The following is a 17,047-nucleotide window of genomic DNA, read 5'->3' as shown; positions in this document are numbered from 1 at the left end:
TGGAAGGTAATTTGATGAGGAATTTGGATGGAATGGATGTAAAGGAAGGGTGATATTGACAATTTTCAATTTCATCATCTTTTGCTTTTGTTTGATTCTGTCTTGTGGTCTGGAGGGGTGTGTGAAGGTGAAATGCCACCCTCCCCCCCCCCCAACAAAAAAAGAGAAAAGAAAAAAGTCGCAGCATCCTAGAAGCCTTTAAAAGAAGACAATCAACTTTTTTTTCAACATTTTGCTTAATGTGATTCTACGTGAGACAAATGACTAAAATTCTATCTCACCCAGGAAGCCTTTCTCCTCTAGTCATATTTAATCATTCCATTTGTGACACTCCCATTTATTGTACTGAGTCTTACGTGAAATTTCAACTAAGAGCATAGATATACACAATCTTTTAATAATTCCAGTTTTCTGTTTCATTTTAAGTGGTAGGATGTGTCTACTCAAATTTTAAGTGGATATTTAGGATTACCAATTTGAGTTTGGTTAGATGCCAAGGAAGAATTCATACTCTGACTCTGTTGGCTTTATATTGTAATCCTGAATTCATTTTGAAGTCATCATCATCATTGTCCTCATCTGATCTTAATTGTATACCTGCTGCGTGTAAAAGTGTGTTCTATTGTTTGCAGGGAGACTAAATTCAAAGTGAGAACAAAACAGGGTGTTGAGAATAATCAGATTTAGACTACTTAGAACTTAAAGAAATTGAACTCCATTTCATAGTGGAAATTCAATTAAAAAATACCTATTCGGTTAAACTACTTGGTTTAATCTGTAACTTCTATAGCACAATAGAGTAGAGAGAATTGCATGTACCTGTGCGGTCAGAAAATAGTTCAAGGAGAAAATGACACTTTAAGGATGGGTGCAGTTTAGAAAGGAAGTCCAGTTATGGACTTGAGGAAAAACTGTTTATGATTTATTAACTTTGGTAAGTCTGGGACAGTAAAATAGAATGGGTAGTGCATTTAGGAATGCTGGTCATGGGGGAATATTAAATGTCCCAAACCAAATCAAAATGGCTAAATCCTGTCCTATGTGGAAAAGTACTATGATTATTATGCCATGATATGTCACAGCATAAAAAATAAGATTATAATCATGTGAGACTTATGTTTCTCACCTGTGTCTGTGTTTAGTGTTTCTGTGTTCATTTTAGACAAATACATGTATCTGTTATATAAAATGCATTAGTCTCTGAAATTTGTTGGAGAATTCTCTGTTAACTGAAAATAAGAAAGCATATTAAAAAAAATCTTCCAGAGCATTCTGCTGCGTTTTACTGCCCCCTTCTGCTGCTTCAGTTTTTATCAACTTCTTTTTCTCTCCTGATTGTTTTAAAGATCACTTGGTAGATTTTGTGTCTGATGTTACAACATTCTTAAAAGTCTCCATATGCAGTGTTCATTTGAGATTTAACCTTCATGAATATACTAAAAAAGGAATGAAATATGTGTTAGTTGAAGTAATAAGCCATTCATATGAGCTAAAAGAAAATGAACATTGAAGACTATTAATACCCCAAATTCCAAAGGCACTAACATTTTCAAAGAAGATATTTCTAACTGCTTTGAGCAGGGTTCTACCATTCAGGGGCTTCCCAGGTGGCACTAGTGGTAAAGAACGCGCCTGCCAGTGCAGGAGACATAAGAGATGTGGGTTCGATCACTGGGTTGGGAAAATCCCCTGGAGGAGGGCACGGCAGCCCACTCCAGTCTTCTTGCCTGGAGAATCCCATGGTCAGAGGAGCCTGGCGGGCTACATTCCATAGGATCGCAAAGACTAGGATACAACTGAAGTGACTTTGCACACACACACACACACACACACATGCACTATTCAGACATGGAAGGATGGTCATATCTACTATCTTAGACATGGAACTTTTTTCTATCTCCCTGTCTTCACCTTTAGCCTATTCTAATTCACTCAAAGATAGTGCAGATTGCCCTTGTCTTTTTTATTCATGACAGGCTGACTAGAAAGAGAGCTTTACTATCTTGCATCTTGCCTGAAGATACATTTTTAACAAGTTTTTGCCACAGTGTACATCTGTTTTTTGAAGGGCAGAAACAGATGTACTCATAAAACTACCCATAAAAGACCTCTACATTAGTCTTTTGGTGTGTGCATGCATGCTAAGTTGCTTCAGTCATATCTGACTCTTTACAACCCTATGGACTGTAGCCCTCCAGGCTCCTCTGTCCATGGGATTCTCCAGGCAAGAAGACTGGAGTGGGTTGCTGTGCCCTCCTCCAGGAGATCTCCCCGACCCAGGGATCGAACCCACATCTCTTATGTCTCCTGCATTGGCAGGTGGGTTGTTTACCACTAGTGCCACCTGGGAAACCCATACTTTTAGTAAATCCTGGTTATTTACATATTCCTGATTACACAAGATAGGAGTTTCAACTAGAAAAACAAGAACATGTGGACAAAGAATGTCACCTCTCATTTCAGTAAACAAGGGATGTAAAACCCTCAGACATGGCTCCCTGCCCCCACCCCAGCCTGATGGTACAGAACAGTGGCTCCCGAGGGGAGGTAGACAGGCTTCCACTGCAGTGACTCTGCGCCCTGAGGGGACACAGCGTGCAGAACAATGGGATAGTGGCCCTACCAAAGAAATAATGTCAATAATCCCAGGGTCTTGCATTTTCCCATGTGTGGACAGCACTAAATTCACTAGCTTGAGATATCTGGTTTCTTTTGATTAGCAGGAATCTTGATCTTCCACTTCCTGGGTTTTGGAGTTTTTGTTTTGCAAAAACACTTGTATATCCTGACTCCTTTACCTCTTCAGAAAAGTCCTTCAGAGTTATCTGAGAGATGGTATCCTGGGCTTAACACCAAAGAAAACATAATTCTCAACTTTTAGGTTGTACAAGGTTTTTTGGGGTTTTTTTTTTTTTCAGTTGACAAGGACAAACAATTTTTTTAATTAAAAAAAAAATCCTTCTCAAATAAACTGATGAAGAAATACCAAACAATATTTAGTGCTAAGTTTTATTTTAAAAAAGTATCTCCTTTTTCTCAGCTTAGTTCCCGGATAGATTTTTCTTTTTCTTCATTTTTATGGTTGTATATCATAACTACTAAGGTGAGTCAAGGTAGATTGAACATGGTCTTTGTGTTAGAGCTAGGAATCCTAAAAGGGGATAAGGAGCAGTGTGTGCTGGGGCCAGTGTAATGAGACCACACTAACAGTGACGGATTAAACCGAGTTGAAATGAACTTGGAAGTTGTCACTCTATCCTAACAAAAATCTGAACAAAGTGACAACTCAAAATGCTATTAGATCCTCCAAAGAAGTGAGGTGACAGGATAAAAAGCTGCCCTCAAAATTGGAGGGGGCGTCCATGTGGCTCAGCGGTAAGGAATTCGCCAGCAATGCAGGAAACACGGGTGCAATCCCTGGGTCAGGAAGATCCCCTGGAGAAGGAAATGGAAGCCCACTCCAGTAGTCTTTTCTGGGAAATCCCATGGACAGAGGAGCCTGGAGGGCTACAGTCCATGAGGTTGCAAATGCATCTATAAGACTTAGCAACTAAACAGCAACAGCAACAAAATTGGAGAGATTGGCCATACAGAGAAGCGCAGTTTACCAGAACAGAAACCCACAGGCAAACACCTCCTTGAAAACCAGTGCCTGTGTAGGGAAACCCAAGAGTAATGGATTGTGCTTAGTCGCTCACTGTGTCCGGCTCTGCAACCCCGTGGACTGTAAACTGCCAGGCTCCTCTGTCCATGGGGATTCTCCATGGAGACAATGATACTGGAGTGGGTTGCCATGCCCTTCTCAAGGCGATTGTCCCGACCCAGGGATCGAACCTAGGTCTCCGACACTGCAGGCAGATACTTCACCATCTGAGCCACCAGGGAAGCCTGAAGAGTAAAGCGCACACACACATATCTTGAATAAATCTTAAGGGTTACAGGTTCTGGGGGGTGGGCTGGGGGGTCTATTTACTTTCATGAGTTTTACTTCCTGGAACTCTGCCAAGTTCCTGCAGTGAATTATCCGGAAAAGAAAAAAATCCCCTTGGCGGACTGGCAGAGAAGCAGGGGAAAAATAACCATTTTGAAATATGCCAGAGTGTCATTCTTTTAAATTAGGCTCAAAAGAAATTTTATTACCAGAGCCTAAACTCTGGGAATTTTATCAGAGCCTAAATGACCTGGGGAAAGGGATGTACTCAAACTCTAGCACCCTCTAGCCATGTCCCACTTAATCTGTGGCAGTGGGGAATGGAGGAGTGCTTGTGACACAGCTCAGAGGCATAGGCTGAGTGAAACACAGAGGCCTGATCATAGGACTCCAGAAGACTCCCCCACTCCACCCCTCCCACCACATTGCTAAAGGCCTATTTATCAGAGCTCTTTTCACCCAGTACACCTTGCCCAGCTTTCAAAAAAAAAAAAAAAATGACAAGTCATGATGAGAGACAAAAAACAGTTGGAAGAGGCAGAGCAAACATTGAAACCAGACTCAGAGATACAGCATGGATGGTGGAAATATATAAGATCATGGGTGATGATGGAATAATAGTTAATGTACAAGAACAGATGGGTAATATAAGCAGAGTGATGGAAATTCCAAGAAAGAATTTAAAAAAAAAATGCTAGAGGTCAATAACATTGTAATAGGAATGAAGAATGACTTTGATGAACTTCTTAGTAGGCTGGACACGTCTGAGGAAAGAATCTTTGATCTTGAGGGTAAGGAAGCAGACACTTCCAAAATTGAAAAAGAAAAATATGCAAAGAGAAAAAATAGTGTTAAAAAAAAACAAACATAAAGAATAGCCAAGAATTGTTGGAGAACTGCAAAAGGTGTCACATAGATGTAATGGGAATAGAGTAGGAAAAGAGAGAAAGGAATAGAAGGAATATTTGAAGCAATATTAACTGAGAAATTCCCTAAATTAATCACAGATCCAGGAAGCTCAGAGAACATCAAGTAAGGATGTGCCAATGCAACCATACTATTATATTAGAACTGCAGAAAAGAAAATATAAAGGAAAAAATCTTGAAAGAACCTAGAGAAAAAAAAAAACACCTTACCATATATACAGAACAAAGACAAGAATTATATCCTACTTTCCCTCAGAAGCCATATAAGCAGGAAGAAAATGAAATAAAATGTTGAAAAAACAGCAACAACAAAAATCACTGACATAAAGTTCTGTATACTAGGAAACTAACCCTCAAAAGTGAAAGTACAAATTTTCTCAGACAAAATTTGAGGGAATTTGTGGCCAGTAGATCTGCCTTACACAAGAAATTCTTCAGAGAGAAGGGAAATGATGAAAGTTAGAATCTCAGATCTACAGAAAAACAAAGAGCATTAGTGAAGACTTAGTAAGGGTAAAATAAAAACTTTTATTTTTCTTATTTTTAATTGATCTAACAAGTAGCAGTTTGTTCAACATAATAAAGGTAAATGTGTATTTAAGGATTATAGCTTATGTATAGGAGGTCAATTACAGCTTATGTATAGTAGGTAAATTACACCAAAGGAAGAGGGAGGAATTAGGAATATTTTGTTATGAAGCATGAAGTGGTATAATGTTATTTGAAAATAGAGTTGGTTTAATTGTAAATGTATATGATGACCACTATGATATTTTTAAGCATAATTGATACGTTAAGAAAGAAGAGGAAATAGAGTCATATAAAATCCCCAATTAAAAGCACAATTATCAGAAAGAAAAAGAATGGAAGACAAAAATAGGAACAGAATACAAGGGAAAAAAGTAGAAAAAAGTTAATATGGTAGATATTAATCCAACTCTATCAGTAGTCACTTTAAGCAACAATGGTACAAATATATCAACTAAAAAACAGAGATTATCAGAACAAACCAAAGAAGAAGACCACCTATATGGTTTCTACAAGAAACTGCCTTAAATATAAAGACACACACAGAATAAAGTAAAAGGATGGAGAAAGATATACCATGCTAGCTCCAAAGAAAAGAAGGCAGTAGTAGCCATATGAATTTCAGATAGAACAGGCTTCAGAGCAAGGAAACTTATCATGGACAAATATATATATATATGAAGTCGCTCAGTTGTGTCCAACTCTTTGTGGCCCTATGGACTGTAGCCTGCCAGACTCCTCCACCCATGGGATTTTCCAGGCAAGAATACTGGAGTGGGTTGCCATTTTCTTGTCCAGGGGATCTTCCTGACACAGGGATCTAACTCACATCTCCTGCATTGTGGGCTGACTCTTTACCCTCTGAGCCACAAGAGAATCCCATGTACAAAGAGGTACATTAAATAATACAAAGGGGTCAATTCTCCAAGAGGACATAGCAGTCTTTAAAGTGTATGTGTCTAACAACACAACCTCAAAATACATGAGGCAAAAACTGATAGAAATAGAACTGCAAGGAGAAATAGATGAAGTCACTCTAATTTCTCTATCAAAAACAGATCCAGCAGGCATAAAATCAGTAAGAACATAGTTGAATTCAATAGTACCATCAATCAACTGGATATAACTGACATCTATAGACTATTTAAAAAACATAAGAAAACAGATTCTTCTCAAGGTCACACAGAAAATACACAAAAATAAACCACATTCTGGGCCATAAAAAAGAACACCTTAACAAATTGAGAATGATAAAAATCATACAATGTATCAGACCACAGTGGAATTAAACTAAAAATCAATAACCAGAAAGATAACCAGAAAATTACAAAATATTTGGAGATTACCAAACATGCTTCTAAATAACACATGGGTCAAATTAGAAATAACAAGAGACATTTAAAATTTTTAGTCCAGTTTAGTCACTCAGTCATGTCTGACTCTGCAACCCCAAGGACCACAGCACGCCAGGCTTCCCTGTCCATCACCAACTCCCGGAGATTACTCAAACTCATGTCCATTGAGTCAGTGATGCCATCCAACCACCTCATCCTCTGTTGTCCCCTTCTCCTCCTGCCTTCAATCTTTCCCAGCATCAGAGTCTTTTCAAATCAGTCAGTTCTTCACATCAGGTGGGAGTTTCAGTTTCAGCATCAGTCTTTCCAATGAATGTTCAGGACTGATTTCCTTTAGGATGGACTGGTTGGATCTCCTTGCAGTCCAAGGGACTCTCAAGAGTCTTCTCCAACACCACAGTTCAAAAGCATCAATTCTTTGGCACTCAGCTTTCTTTATAGTCCAACTCACATCCACACATGACTACTGGAAAAACCACAGCTTTGACTAGATGGACTAGACGGACTTTTGTTGGCAAGTAAAGTCTCTGCTTTTTAATATACTGTCTAGGTTGGTCATAGGTTTTCTTCCAAGGAGCAAGTGTCTTTTAATTTCATGGCTGCTTTTTTGGAGCCCAAGAAAATAAAGTCTGTCACTGTTTCCATTGTTTCCCCATCTATTTGCCATGAAGTGATGGGACCAGATGCCATGATCTTTATTTTCTGAATGTTGAGTTTTAAGCCAACTTTTTCACTCTCCTTTTTCACTTTCATCAAGAGGCTCTTTAGTTCTTCTTTGCTTTCTGCCATAAGGGTGGTGTAATCTGCGTGTTTGAGGTTACTGATATTTCTCCCAGCAATCTTGATTCCAGCTTGTGCTTCATCCAGCCTGGTATTTCGCATGATGTACTCTGCATATAAGTTAAATAAGCAGGGTGACAAAATGCAGCCTTGATGTACTCTTTTCCTGTTTGGAACCAGTCTGTTGTTCCATGTCCAGTTCTGATTGTTGCTTTTTGACCTGCATACAGGTTTCTCAAGAGGCAGGTCAGGTGGTCTGGTATTCCCATCTCTTTAAGAATTTTCCACAGTTTGTTGTGATACAAACAGTCAAAGGCAAAAATTTTAAACTAAGTTTAATTTTTAAACTTAATTTTAAACTAAGTGAAAATAAAAATACAACTTAAACTTCATAGGATTCAGCCAAAGTATTGCTTGAAGGGAAGTTGATAGCATTAAATGTATATATTCAAAAAGAAGAAGGATCTAAAATCAGTAATCTTAGTTTCCACCTGAGGAAACAAAACTGAAAAATGCAGGGGGTGGGAGTGGTGAGGGTAGAATGAAACAAATTACTAATAACAGAAATGAGAGTGGGCACATTATAATGGAAATAAAAAGGCTAATTATAGGCTAAATAACAACTCTGTGACAACAAATTTGACAACCTAGATGAAATGGACCAATTTTTGAAAGACACTTTGACTAAAATTCAAGCAAGTAGAATTAGACAATATGAATTCTACTAAAGAGGTTGAATTAATAATTAATAACCTTCTAAAATAAAAAGCACCAGGCCCAGATGGATTCATTACTAATTTCAACTAAACATTTAAAGAAGAAATTATTCTAAACCTAGACAGTCTCTTCCACAAAACAGAAGATGAGAGCATAATTCGTAACTTAACCATGAAGTTAGCGTTAACCTATTACCAAAACCACACAAAGACATTACAAGAAAAGATAACTACAAACTAATGTCTCTCATAAGTATTGGTGCAAAATTTTGCAACAAATTATTAGCAAAAAAGTCCAACATCCTTCAAGCTAGACTTCAGCAGTACTTAAACGGAAAACTTCCAAATGTACAAACTGGGTTTAGAAAAGGCAGAGGAACCAGAGACCAAATTGCCAACATTCATTCAGTCATAGAGAAATCAAAGGAATTCCAGGAAAACATCTACTTATGCTTCATTGACTATGTGAAAGCCTTTGATTGTTTGGGTCAAAATAAACTGTGGAAAATCCTTTAAGAGATGGGAATACCAGACCATCTTATCAGTCTCCCGAGAAATCTATATGCAGGTCAAGAAACAATAGTTATAACCTTACAGGGAATGACTGGTTCAAAATTGGGAAAGGAATAAGACAAGGCTGTATATTGTCACCCTGTTTAACTTATATGCAGAGTATATCATGGGAAGTGCCAAACTGGATGAATCACAGGCTGTAATCAAGATTGCCAGGAGAAATATCAACAGCCTCAGATATGCAGACGACACCACTTTAGTGGCAGAAAGTGTAGAGAAACTAAAGAGCTTCTTGATGAGAATGAAAAAGGAGAATGAAAAAGCTGGTTTAAAACTCAACATTCAAAAAAATGAAGATCATGGCATCCACTCCCATCATTTCATGGCAAATAGACAGGGAAAAAGTGGAAGCAATGGCAGATTTTATTTTCTTGGGCTCCAAAATCACTGTGGACAGTGACTGCAGCGTGAAATTAAAAGACGCTTGTTCTTTGGAAGGAAAGCTATGACAAAACTTGACAGCATATTAAAAAGCAGAGACATCACTTCTCTAACAAAGGTCCAAATAGTCAAAGCTATGATTTTTCCAGTAGTCATATGTGAATGTGAGAGTTGGAACATAAAGAAAGCTGAGTGCTGAAGAACTGATGCTTTTGAACTGTGGTATTCAAGAAGACTCTTGAGAGTCCCTTGGACTGCAAGGAGATGAGATTAGTCAATTCTAAAGGAAATAAGTTCTGAATAGTCATTAGAAGGATTTATGCTGAAGATGAAGCTCCAATACTTTGGCCACCTGATGCGAAGAGCCAACTCATTTGAAAAGACCCTGATGCTGGGAAAGATTGAAGATAGGAGGAAAAGGGGGTGACAGAGGATGAGATGATTGGATGGCAAAATCAACTCAATGGACATGAGTTTGAGAAAACTCTGAGGGACAGTGAAGGACAGGGAGACTTTGTGTGCTTCAGTCCATGGGATTGCAAGGAGTCAGACATGACTTAGTGACTAAACAACAGCAACAAGAAATCCAACAATGTATAAAAATTATACACCATAATGAAGTGGAATTTATTTAAGTATGCAAAGTAACAAGATATGTACAAAATCTTTGTAAAGAAAAGTACAAAACTCTGATGACAAAAAAAATCAAAGAACTAAATAATCGGAGAAATTCCATGTTCATAGATAGAAAGATGCATTATTGTCAAGCTGTCAGTTCTTCCCAACTTGATAGATTCAATGCACTTTCAATCAAAATCTCAGAAATTTATCTTGTGGATATAGGAAAGCTGATTCTAAAGACTTTGAAATGGAAAAGACCAAGGTTATTTAGTTAAATATTGAAGAAGAAGAAGAAGATTGTAAGACTGATACTAATGACTTCAAGACTTAGCATATAGCTGCAGTCACTAAGACAGTGCAGAACGGCAAAAGAACAAGTAGGTCAATAGAACAGAGCCCAGAATAGACCCCACAGAGTCGATTGATCTTTGGCAAAGGAGCAAAAGCAATATCATAGAGAAATACAGTCTGTTCGACAAATGATACTGGGGCAAGTGAACATCCATATGCAAGAAAAAAAAAAAACCTAGACAGTTTTCTTCACAAAAATTGTCTCAAAATAGAGTTAAATGTGAAATGCAAAACTAAAAAAGATATAAAAGATGATGTAGGAGAAAATCTATGTGGCCTATGTTATCACAATGACTTTTTAGATACAGTAGCCTTTCATGATCCTTGAAATCTGAAGTGATTGATGATGTAGATGTCCCTAACATTAAAAACTTCTGCTTTCTGAAAGACCCTGTAAAGAGGATGAGAAGAAAAGCCACTTTGGGTGATAGTGATGCGTCAGTTTATGTTCATCATCTGCAACAAACAGGCCACTCTGGTGGAGGATGCTGGCAATGAGGCAGATTGTCCATGTGAGGGGACGTGGGTATATGGGAACTCCATACTTCCTGCTTAATTTTGCCATAACCTTAAACTGCTCTAAAAAATAAAGTTTATTTTTTAAAAATTTCTGATTGAAGGATAATTGCTTTATGGAATTTTGTGGTTTTCTGTCACACACCAACAAGAATCAGCCATAGGTACACCCATGTCCCCTCCCCCCCAGATATCCCTCCCGTCTCCCTCCCCAGCCCACCCTTCAACCTGCCACAGAGCCCCTGTTTGAGTTCCCTGATTCATGCAGCAAATTCCCATTGGCTATTTTACTGCAGTATGGCATACTGCACTGTCTTAGTGACTGTAGCTATATGCCGCAGGATTGTAAATTTCTATGTTGGAGAAGGAAATGGCAACCCACTCCAGTATTCTTGCTTAGAGAATTCCATGGACAGAGGAGCCTGGTGGGCTACAGTCCATGGGGTCACAAAGAGTCAGACACGACTGGACGACTAACACACGCACAAATTTCTATGTTACTCTCTCTATACATCTCCTCTTCTCCTTCCCCCCTCCCCCCATGTCCATAGGTCTGTTCTCTATGTCTGTTTCTCCATTGCTGCCCTGAAAATAAATTCATCAGTATCGTCTTTTTAGATTCCATATATATATGTGTCAGTATATGATATTTATATTTCCCTTTCTGACTTACTTCACTCTGTATAATAGGCCCTAGGTTCATCCACCTCATTAGAATGGATGTGTTCCTTTTTATGGCTGAGTAATATTCCATTGTGTATATGTACCACAGCTTCTTTATCAATTCATCTATCCGTGGACATCTAGGTTGCTTCCGTGTTCTAGCTATTGTAAATAGTGCTGCAATGAACATTGGGATACATGTGTCTTTTTCAACTTTGGTTTCCTCAGGGTATATGACTAGGACTGGGATTGCTGGGTCATATGGTGGTTTTATTCCTGGCTTTTTAGGGAATCTCCGTACCGTCTTTCATAGTGGCTCTATCACTTTACATTCCCACCAGCAATGCAAGAGTGTTCCCCTTTCTACACACACTCTCCAGCATTTGTTGTTTGTAGACTTTTTGATGATGGCCATTCTGATTGGTGTGAGATGGTATCTCATTGTAGTGTTGATTTGCATTTCTCTAATAATGAGTGATGTTGAGCATCTTTTCCTGTGCTTGTTAACCATCTGTATGCCTTCTTTGGAGAACTGTCTCTTCAGGTCCCTTTCCCACTTTTTGAATGGGGCAGATTGTCCATGTGTGGGGACATGAGTGTATGGGAACTCTGTACTTGCTGCTTAATTTTTCCATGACCTTACACTGCTCTAAAAAATCAAGTTTATTAATTAAAAAAAATTTAAAAGAACCTCAGTCCATAAAAGGGCTTTTGCTTTTAGCTGTTTCTTTTTCACTTGTTCACATATTAATTATACTCTTCTCACACATGCTTCACGTTAATTTTAGTGGTGGATGAAAACAACCTCCACCATATGAGCCACAAGGCTATTTTGCTAAAGGCAATGCATTTTTTTTGATGACTATTCATAATCATTGGCAAAAATCTTCAAGGCTGAATGCTGCAGTATCTGAAAAATGACAGATGCTCATTTCCTAACTAAAAATTCTTTGTACCCTAAGGACAATAATTGCCTTGTTATTAATAGCTTGTTATTCCCTTGTTATTAATAAAATCTGAAGAATTTATTCCTTCTCTCATTCCTCTCATATCCAGACACTGTATTCATATAAGTCCTCTTTTCCGTTTTTTTGAAGTGATGCCATACCCAAGTGCTTATGCTCAATGCAAAGGGAGACTAAACAAATGGCAACATTGGAGTTGGGAGCAGAGAAAGGTTTACTGCAGGGACCAAGCAAGGAGAACAGGCAGCTCATGCTCAAAAACCTTCAACTCTCTAATCATTTGGGGTAAAAGCTTTTAAAGGCAAAATTTGGGGTGATATCCGCAGGGCATGTGACTTTCTTCTGATTGGTTGGTGGTGAGGCAACAGCTTGGTGGTGCCCCAGGAATCTTGTACTCAGCCTGAAGTTGCCATTCTTTATTGGGGGTGGGACCTTTGTTCCTGACAAAGATCTCAAAAACATGCATATCCCTTGAGGAGAAACCAAGACCTCCTTTACCACTGCACTATTGTTTCTTGCCTGCTCCTCTTTTGTTTCTGCATTTCCTCCCTTCTCTTCAGTTCAGTTCAGTCACTCAGTTGTGTCCAACTCTTTGCTACCCCAGCTCTTTGCTACCCCATGGAGTGCAGCACACCAGGCTTGCCTGTCCATCACCAACTCCCGAAGTTTACTCAAACTCTTGTCCTTCAAGTCAGTGGTGTCATCCAACCATTTCATCCTCTGTCATCCCCTTCTCCTCCTGCCTTCAATCTTTCCTAGCATCAGGGTCTTTTCAAGTGAGTCAGTTCTTCGCATCAGGTGGCCAAAGTATTAGAGTTTCAGCTTCAGCATCAGTACTTCCAATGAATACTCAGGACTGATTTCCTTTAGGATTGACTGGTTGGATCTCCTTGCAGTCCAAGGGACCCTCAAGAGTCTTCTCCAACACCACAGTTCAAAAATATCAATTCTTTGACGCTCAGCCTGCTTAATGGTCCAACTCTCACATCTATACACAACTACTGAAAAAAACCATAGCTTTGACTATAGCTTTGACCTCCGTTCCCATAGCTTTGACCTTTCTTCCCTAGTTAGGAACTAATTGAATCTGCTTTTTGTTAGTCGCTCAGTCATGTCTGACCCTTTGTGACCCCATGGACTGTAGCCTGCCAGGCTCCTCTGTCCGTGGGATTCTCCAGGCAAGAATACTTGAGTGGGTTGCCATTTCCTTCTCCAGGGGATCTTCCCGAGCCAGAAACTGAACCCGGGTCTCCTGCATTGCAGTCTTTCCAGGTGGCCCTAGTGATAAAGAACCTGCCTGCCAATGCAGGAGACATAAGAGATGCGTTCGATTCCTGGGTCAGAAAGATCACCTTCAGGAGGGCATGGCAACCCACTTCAGTAATCTTGCCTGGAGAATCCCATGGACAGAGGAGCCTGGTGGGCTATAGTCTAAAGGGTCGCAAAGAGTCGCACATGACTTAAGTGACTTAGCACACACACAGAACTGCTGCATTGCAGGCAGATTCTTTACCATCTGAGCCACCAGGGAAGCCCCCTTTAGAACTTAGGAAAGATCAAGTAGGCTGAAGCCTTTTTTCCCGTAAACAAGAAATAGGGAGCATGGAGAGTGTCGTGGTCTGGGCGCGGGCTGGAAAAGACATGAGACAGAATGAAAGGGAAATAAAGTTTATTAGAGTGGGAGACACTGTTAGAACAGCGGGCCAGCGCAAGGGAGATCCGATGTTGAACAGGGGTCCTCAGTCCACTTTTATACCCAGGGTACAGGAGTGGGATAGGGGTCTTGTGGGTCATTTGCTGACTGAATGAGGGTCATATGTTGCAGGAGGGGAAGAGGAATGCAAATATCTCCTCCCTATTGGGTAGGAGGGGAAACAGGTTATACTGTTCAGGAGAACTTGAAATCAGTTAATAGTTATAATGTGGGGGAGGGAAAGATAATAAGGATTTGGTTCTTCTGTTCCTGCACTCCAAGACCCTCCTTAGTTTTATCTGCTCGTTCGTCCTTGGGTCACCACAGAGAGGTTTTTATACCTGGGAGGGCCTTTCCCTTCTGCAGAGGATCTTCCTAATCCAGTGATCGAACCCAGGTCTCCTGCATTACAGGCAGATTCTTTACCAGCTGAACCACAGGGGAAGACCAAAGAACTAAAAGGGTAGGGAAAATAGTTACCAATCATCCAGTAAAAACTTAGGCGACATCTGGGTAAGATTGTAACTATATGGTCCTTAACCTATTAAGAGCCAAGGGAGGGAACCTGAGTCTTAAAGATAAAAACCAAGTGGATTTCCCACTGGATGTGCTTACTCCAAGACATCCTTGCTATAGACACCCTTTGTCTATAGCAACCCCTTTGGCAGAAGTTAAGACTGCCTTGATGAATCATTTCTGACTGTTTTATTCCTGCCATACCGTTTGAGAGCATTTCCAACAATCAGGATTTCCTAAGACTTGGATTTGGTTTTTTTGTTGTTGTTGTTCAGAGAAAAGTTTTATTGGAATGCATTTCTGATAACAGACTACATGAGTTCCTTTGTCTTGAAGTGACTTATATTTGCTTTTGAGATCTCTGGTTACTTTAAGGAATAAGTATTGTCAAAGTGTCTTTATCAATTAATCAGATGTCTAACCATGACTTTTAAGTCTTTTGTCATTTATAGATACTTTTGTACTGTGATGCTGTTATAAAAAGGGCTTCACTATCAAGGAGATTCACTGGAAGGTTATGGAAGCAGTTACAAGAGTTTCACATCAGAATGATCCTAGTAAGCCAAGATGGTGGACTAATCATCTGGCTTTCTGAATAAAGTTGTTTTCCTTGCCCCAACACCTAGTCTCTCAGGTTCATTGGCCTGTCATGTGGTAAGCAGAGCGAGCCTGGGCTTGGTTAACAGTCCAACTCTTTATGACCCCATGAACTGCAGCATACCAGTTTCCTCTGTCCTCCACTATCTCCCAGAGTTTGCTCAAATTCATGTCCATTTGGTTAGTGATGCTAACATCTCATCTTCTGCTACCCCCTTCTCCTTTTGCCTTCAATCTTTCCCAGCATCAGGGTGTTTTCCAATGAGTTGGCTCTTTGCATCAGGTGGCCAAAGTATCGGAACTTCAGCATCAGCATAAAGCTATTTTCCTTTAATATTCACCATCGGAGTTAACAGGCTCACAATCCAACCAGATTTATCCTTTATTAGCATTTGTCAGTATCTCAAGTGCTACATAATTCAATAAATATTTATTGAATAAATGAGTGGAACTGTCTTCTGTGGCTTCCATGGTGGCACAGTGGTAAAGAACATGCCTGCCAATGCATGAGATGAGGGTTCGATCACTGGGTTGGGTAGATCCCCTGGAGAAGGAAATGGCAACCCACGCCAGTATTCTTGCCTGGAGAATTCCATGGCCAGAAGAGGCTGGTGGGCTATAGTCCATGGGGTCACAAAGAGTCAGACATGACTTAGTGACTAAACAACAATGACATCTTCTGTGAAGTTCATGCTGACAACTCAGCCTCTATGCACTTGATACCGCGTCAAATCTTAGAGACAGAAGTTGGGGTGAAGTAGAAAAGAACAGCTGTATTGCTTTGCTTAACAAGGGAGGACACAGCAGATTCCTGTGTCACAAAATTGTGTGACCTAAGCCAGGATGGGCTTCCTGGTGGTTCAGAGGGTAAAGCGTCTGCCTGCAATGTGGGAGACCTGGGTTTGATCCCTGGGTTGGGAAGATCCCCTGGAGAAGGAAATGGCAACGAACTGCAGTATTCTTGCCTGGAGAACCCCATGGACAGAGGAGCCTGGTAGGCTACAGTCCATGGGGTCGCAAAGAGTTGGACACGGATTTCACTTCACTCACTTCACTAAGCCAGGAAGATTTGGTGAGATGTTCTATAGCAAGGGTTCAAGGGGGAGATTGCTGATAAGGATCAGGTATGTGTAGGGCCTGTACTCCTTAACCTGGCCTCAGGTGATCTGCTGATGAGCTTCTCTAGTTCCTTTAACCTGACCTCTGGTGGTCTTCTCTGGAATGAAGAATGGTAACATCTTCTATTTGTTTTAGTTCTGTAAATAGCTCAAAGATATTGTCATGTATATACCATGAGGCTGACCCTGCCCCAAGGCTGCACTATTGCTTCTAGGCTGTTCTTCCCTTATCTGTGTATCCCCTCCCTTCCCTGACTAGCATCTGTTGAAACTCAGAGAAGAAGGTCATGGAGGCTGGCCTTTACTTTACGCAAGAAATGGGGGACACAGAAAGACTTCTATGCCCAGGAGTCCCACAGGGTCTTGCTGGGTTTCAAAATAAGCTTTAATAATTAGATGATCTTCATTTCATCTTATAGTCCTTTCCTAAAGTTTGAATTTCCAAATCAATGGTATCAACATTTTTAAAGCTTTTTCTTCTTTTTTTTTAATGCAATAGTTATGGCTGACACTGCTGGAGGCCTCTCCTGCCAGGAACTGCTCTGACCCTTTGTACAGGTCTACAAATTAATGATGCAGCTTCAATCCCTGGATCAGGAAGACCCCCTGGGGAAGGACATGGCAACCCCCTCCAGTATTCTTGCCTGGAGAATCCCCATGGACAGAGGAGCCTAGCGGGCTAAAATCACCTATCTTATAAACTGCAGAAGTCCATAGGCAAACAATGGAAAACAAGAACCTTCAAGATGAAAGCACACATTTTGAGTGATAAGGGTTTGAGTAGCAAAGAAAGAGTCAGACATGACTGAATAACTA

This window comes from Cervus canadensis, chromosome 13, assembly GCF_019320065.1.
Source record: "Cervus canadensis isolate Bull #8, Minnesota chromosome 13, ASM1932006v1, whole genome shotgun sequence".
NCBI lineage: Eukaryota > Metazoa > Chordata > Mammalia > Artiodactyla > Cervidae > Cervus > Cervus canadensis.
The sequence above is the reverse complement of the archived record's forward strand: the minus strand, read 5'-3'. Positions refer to the sequence as shown.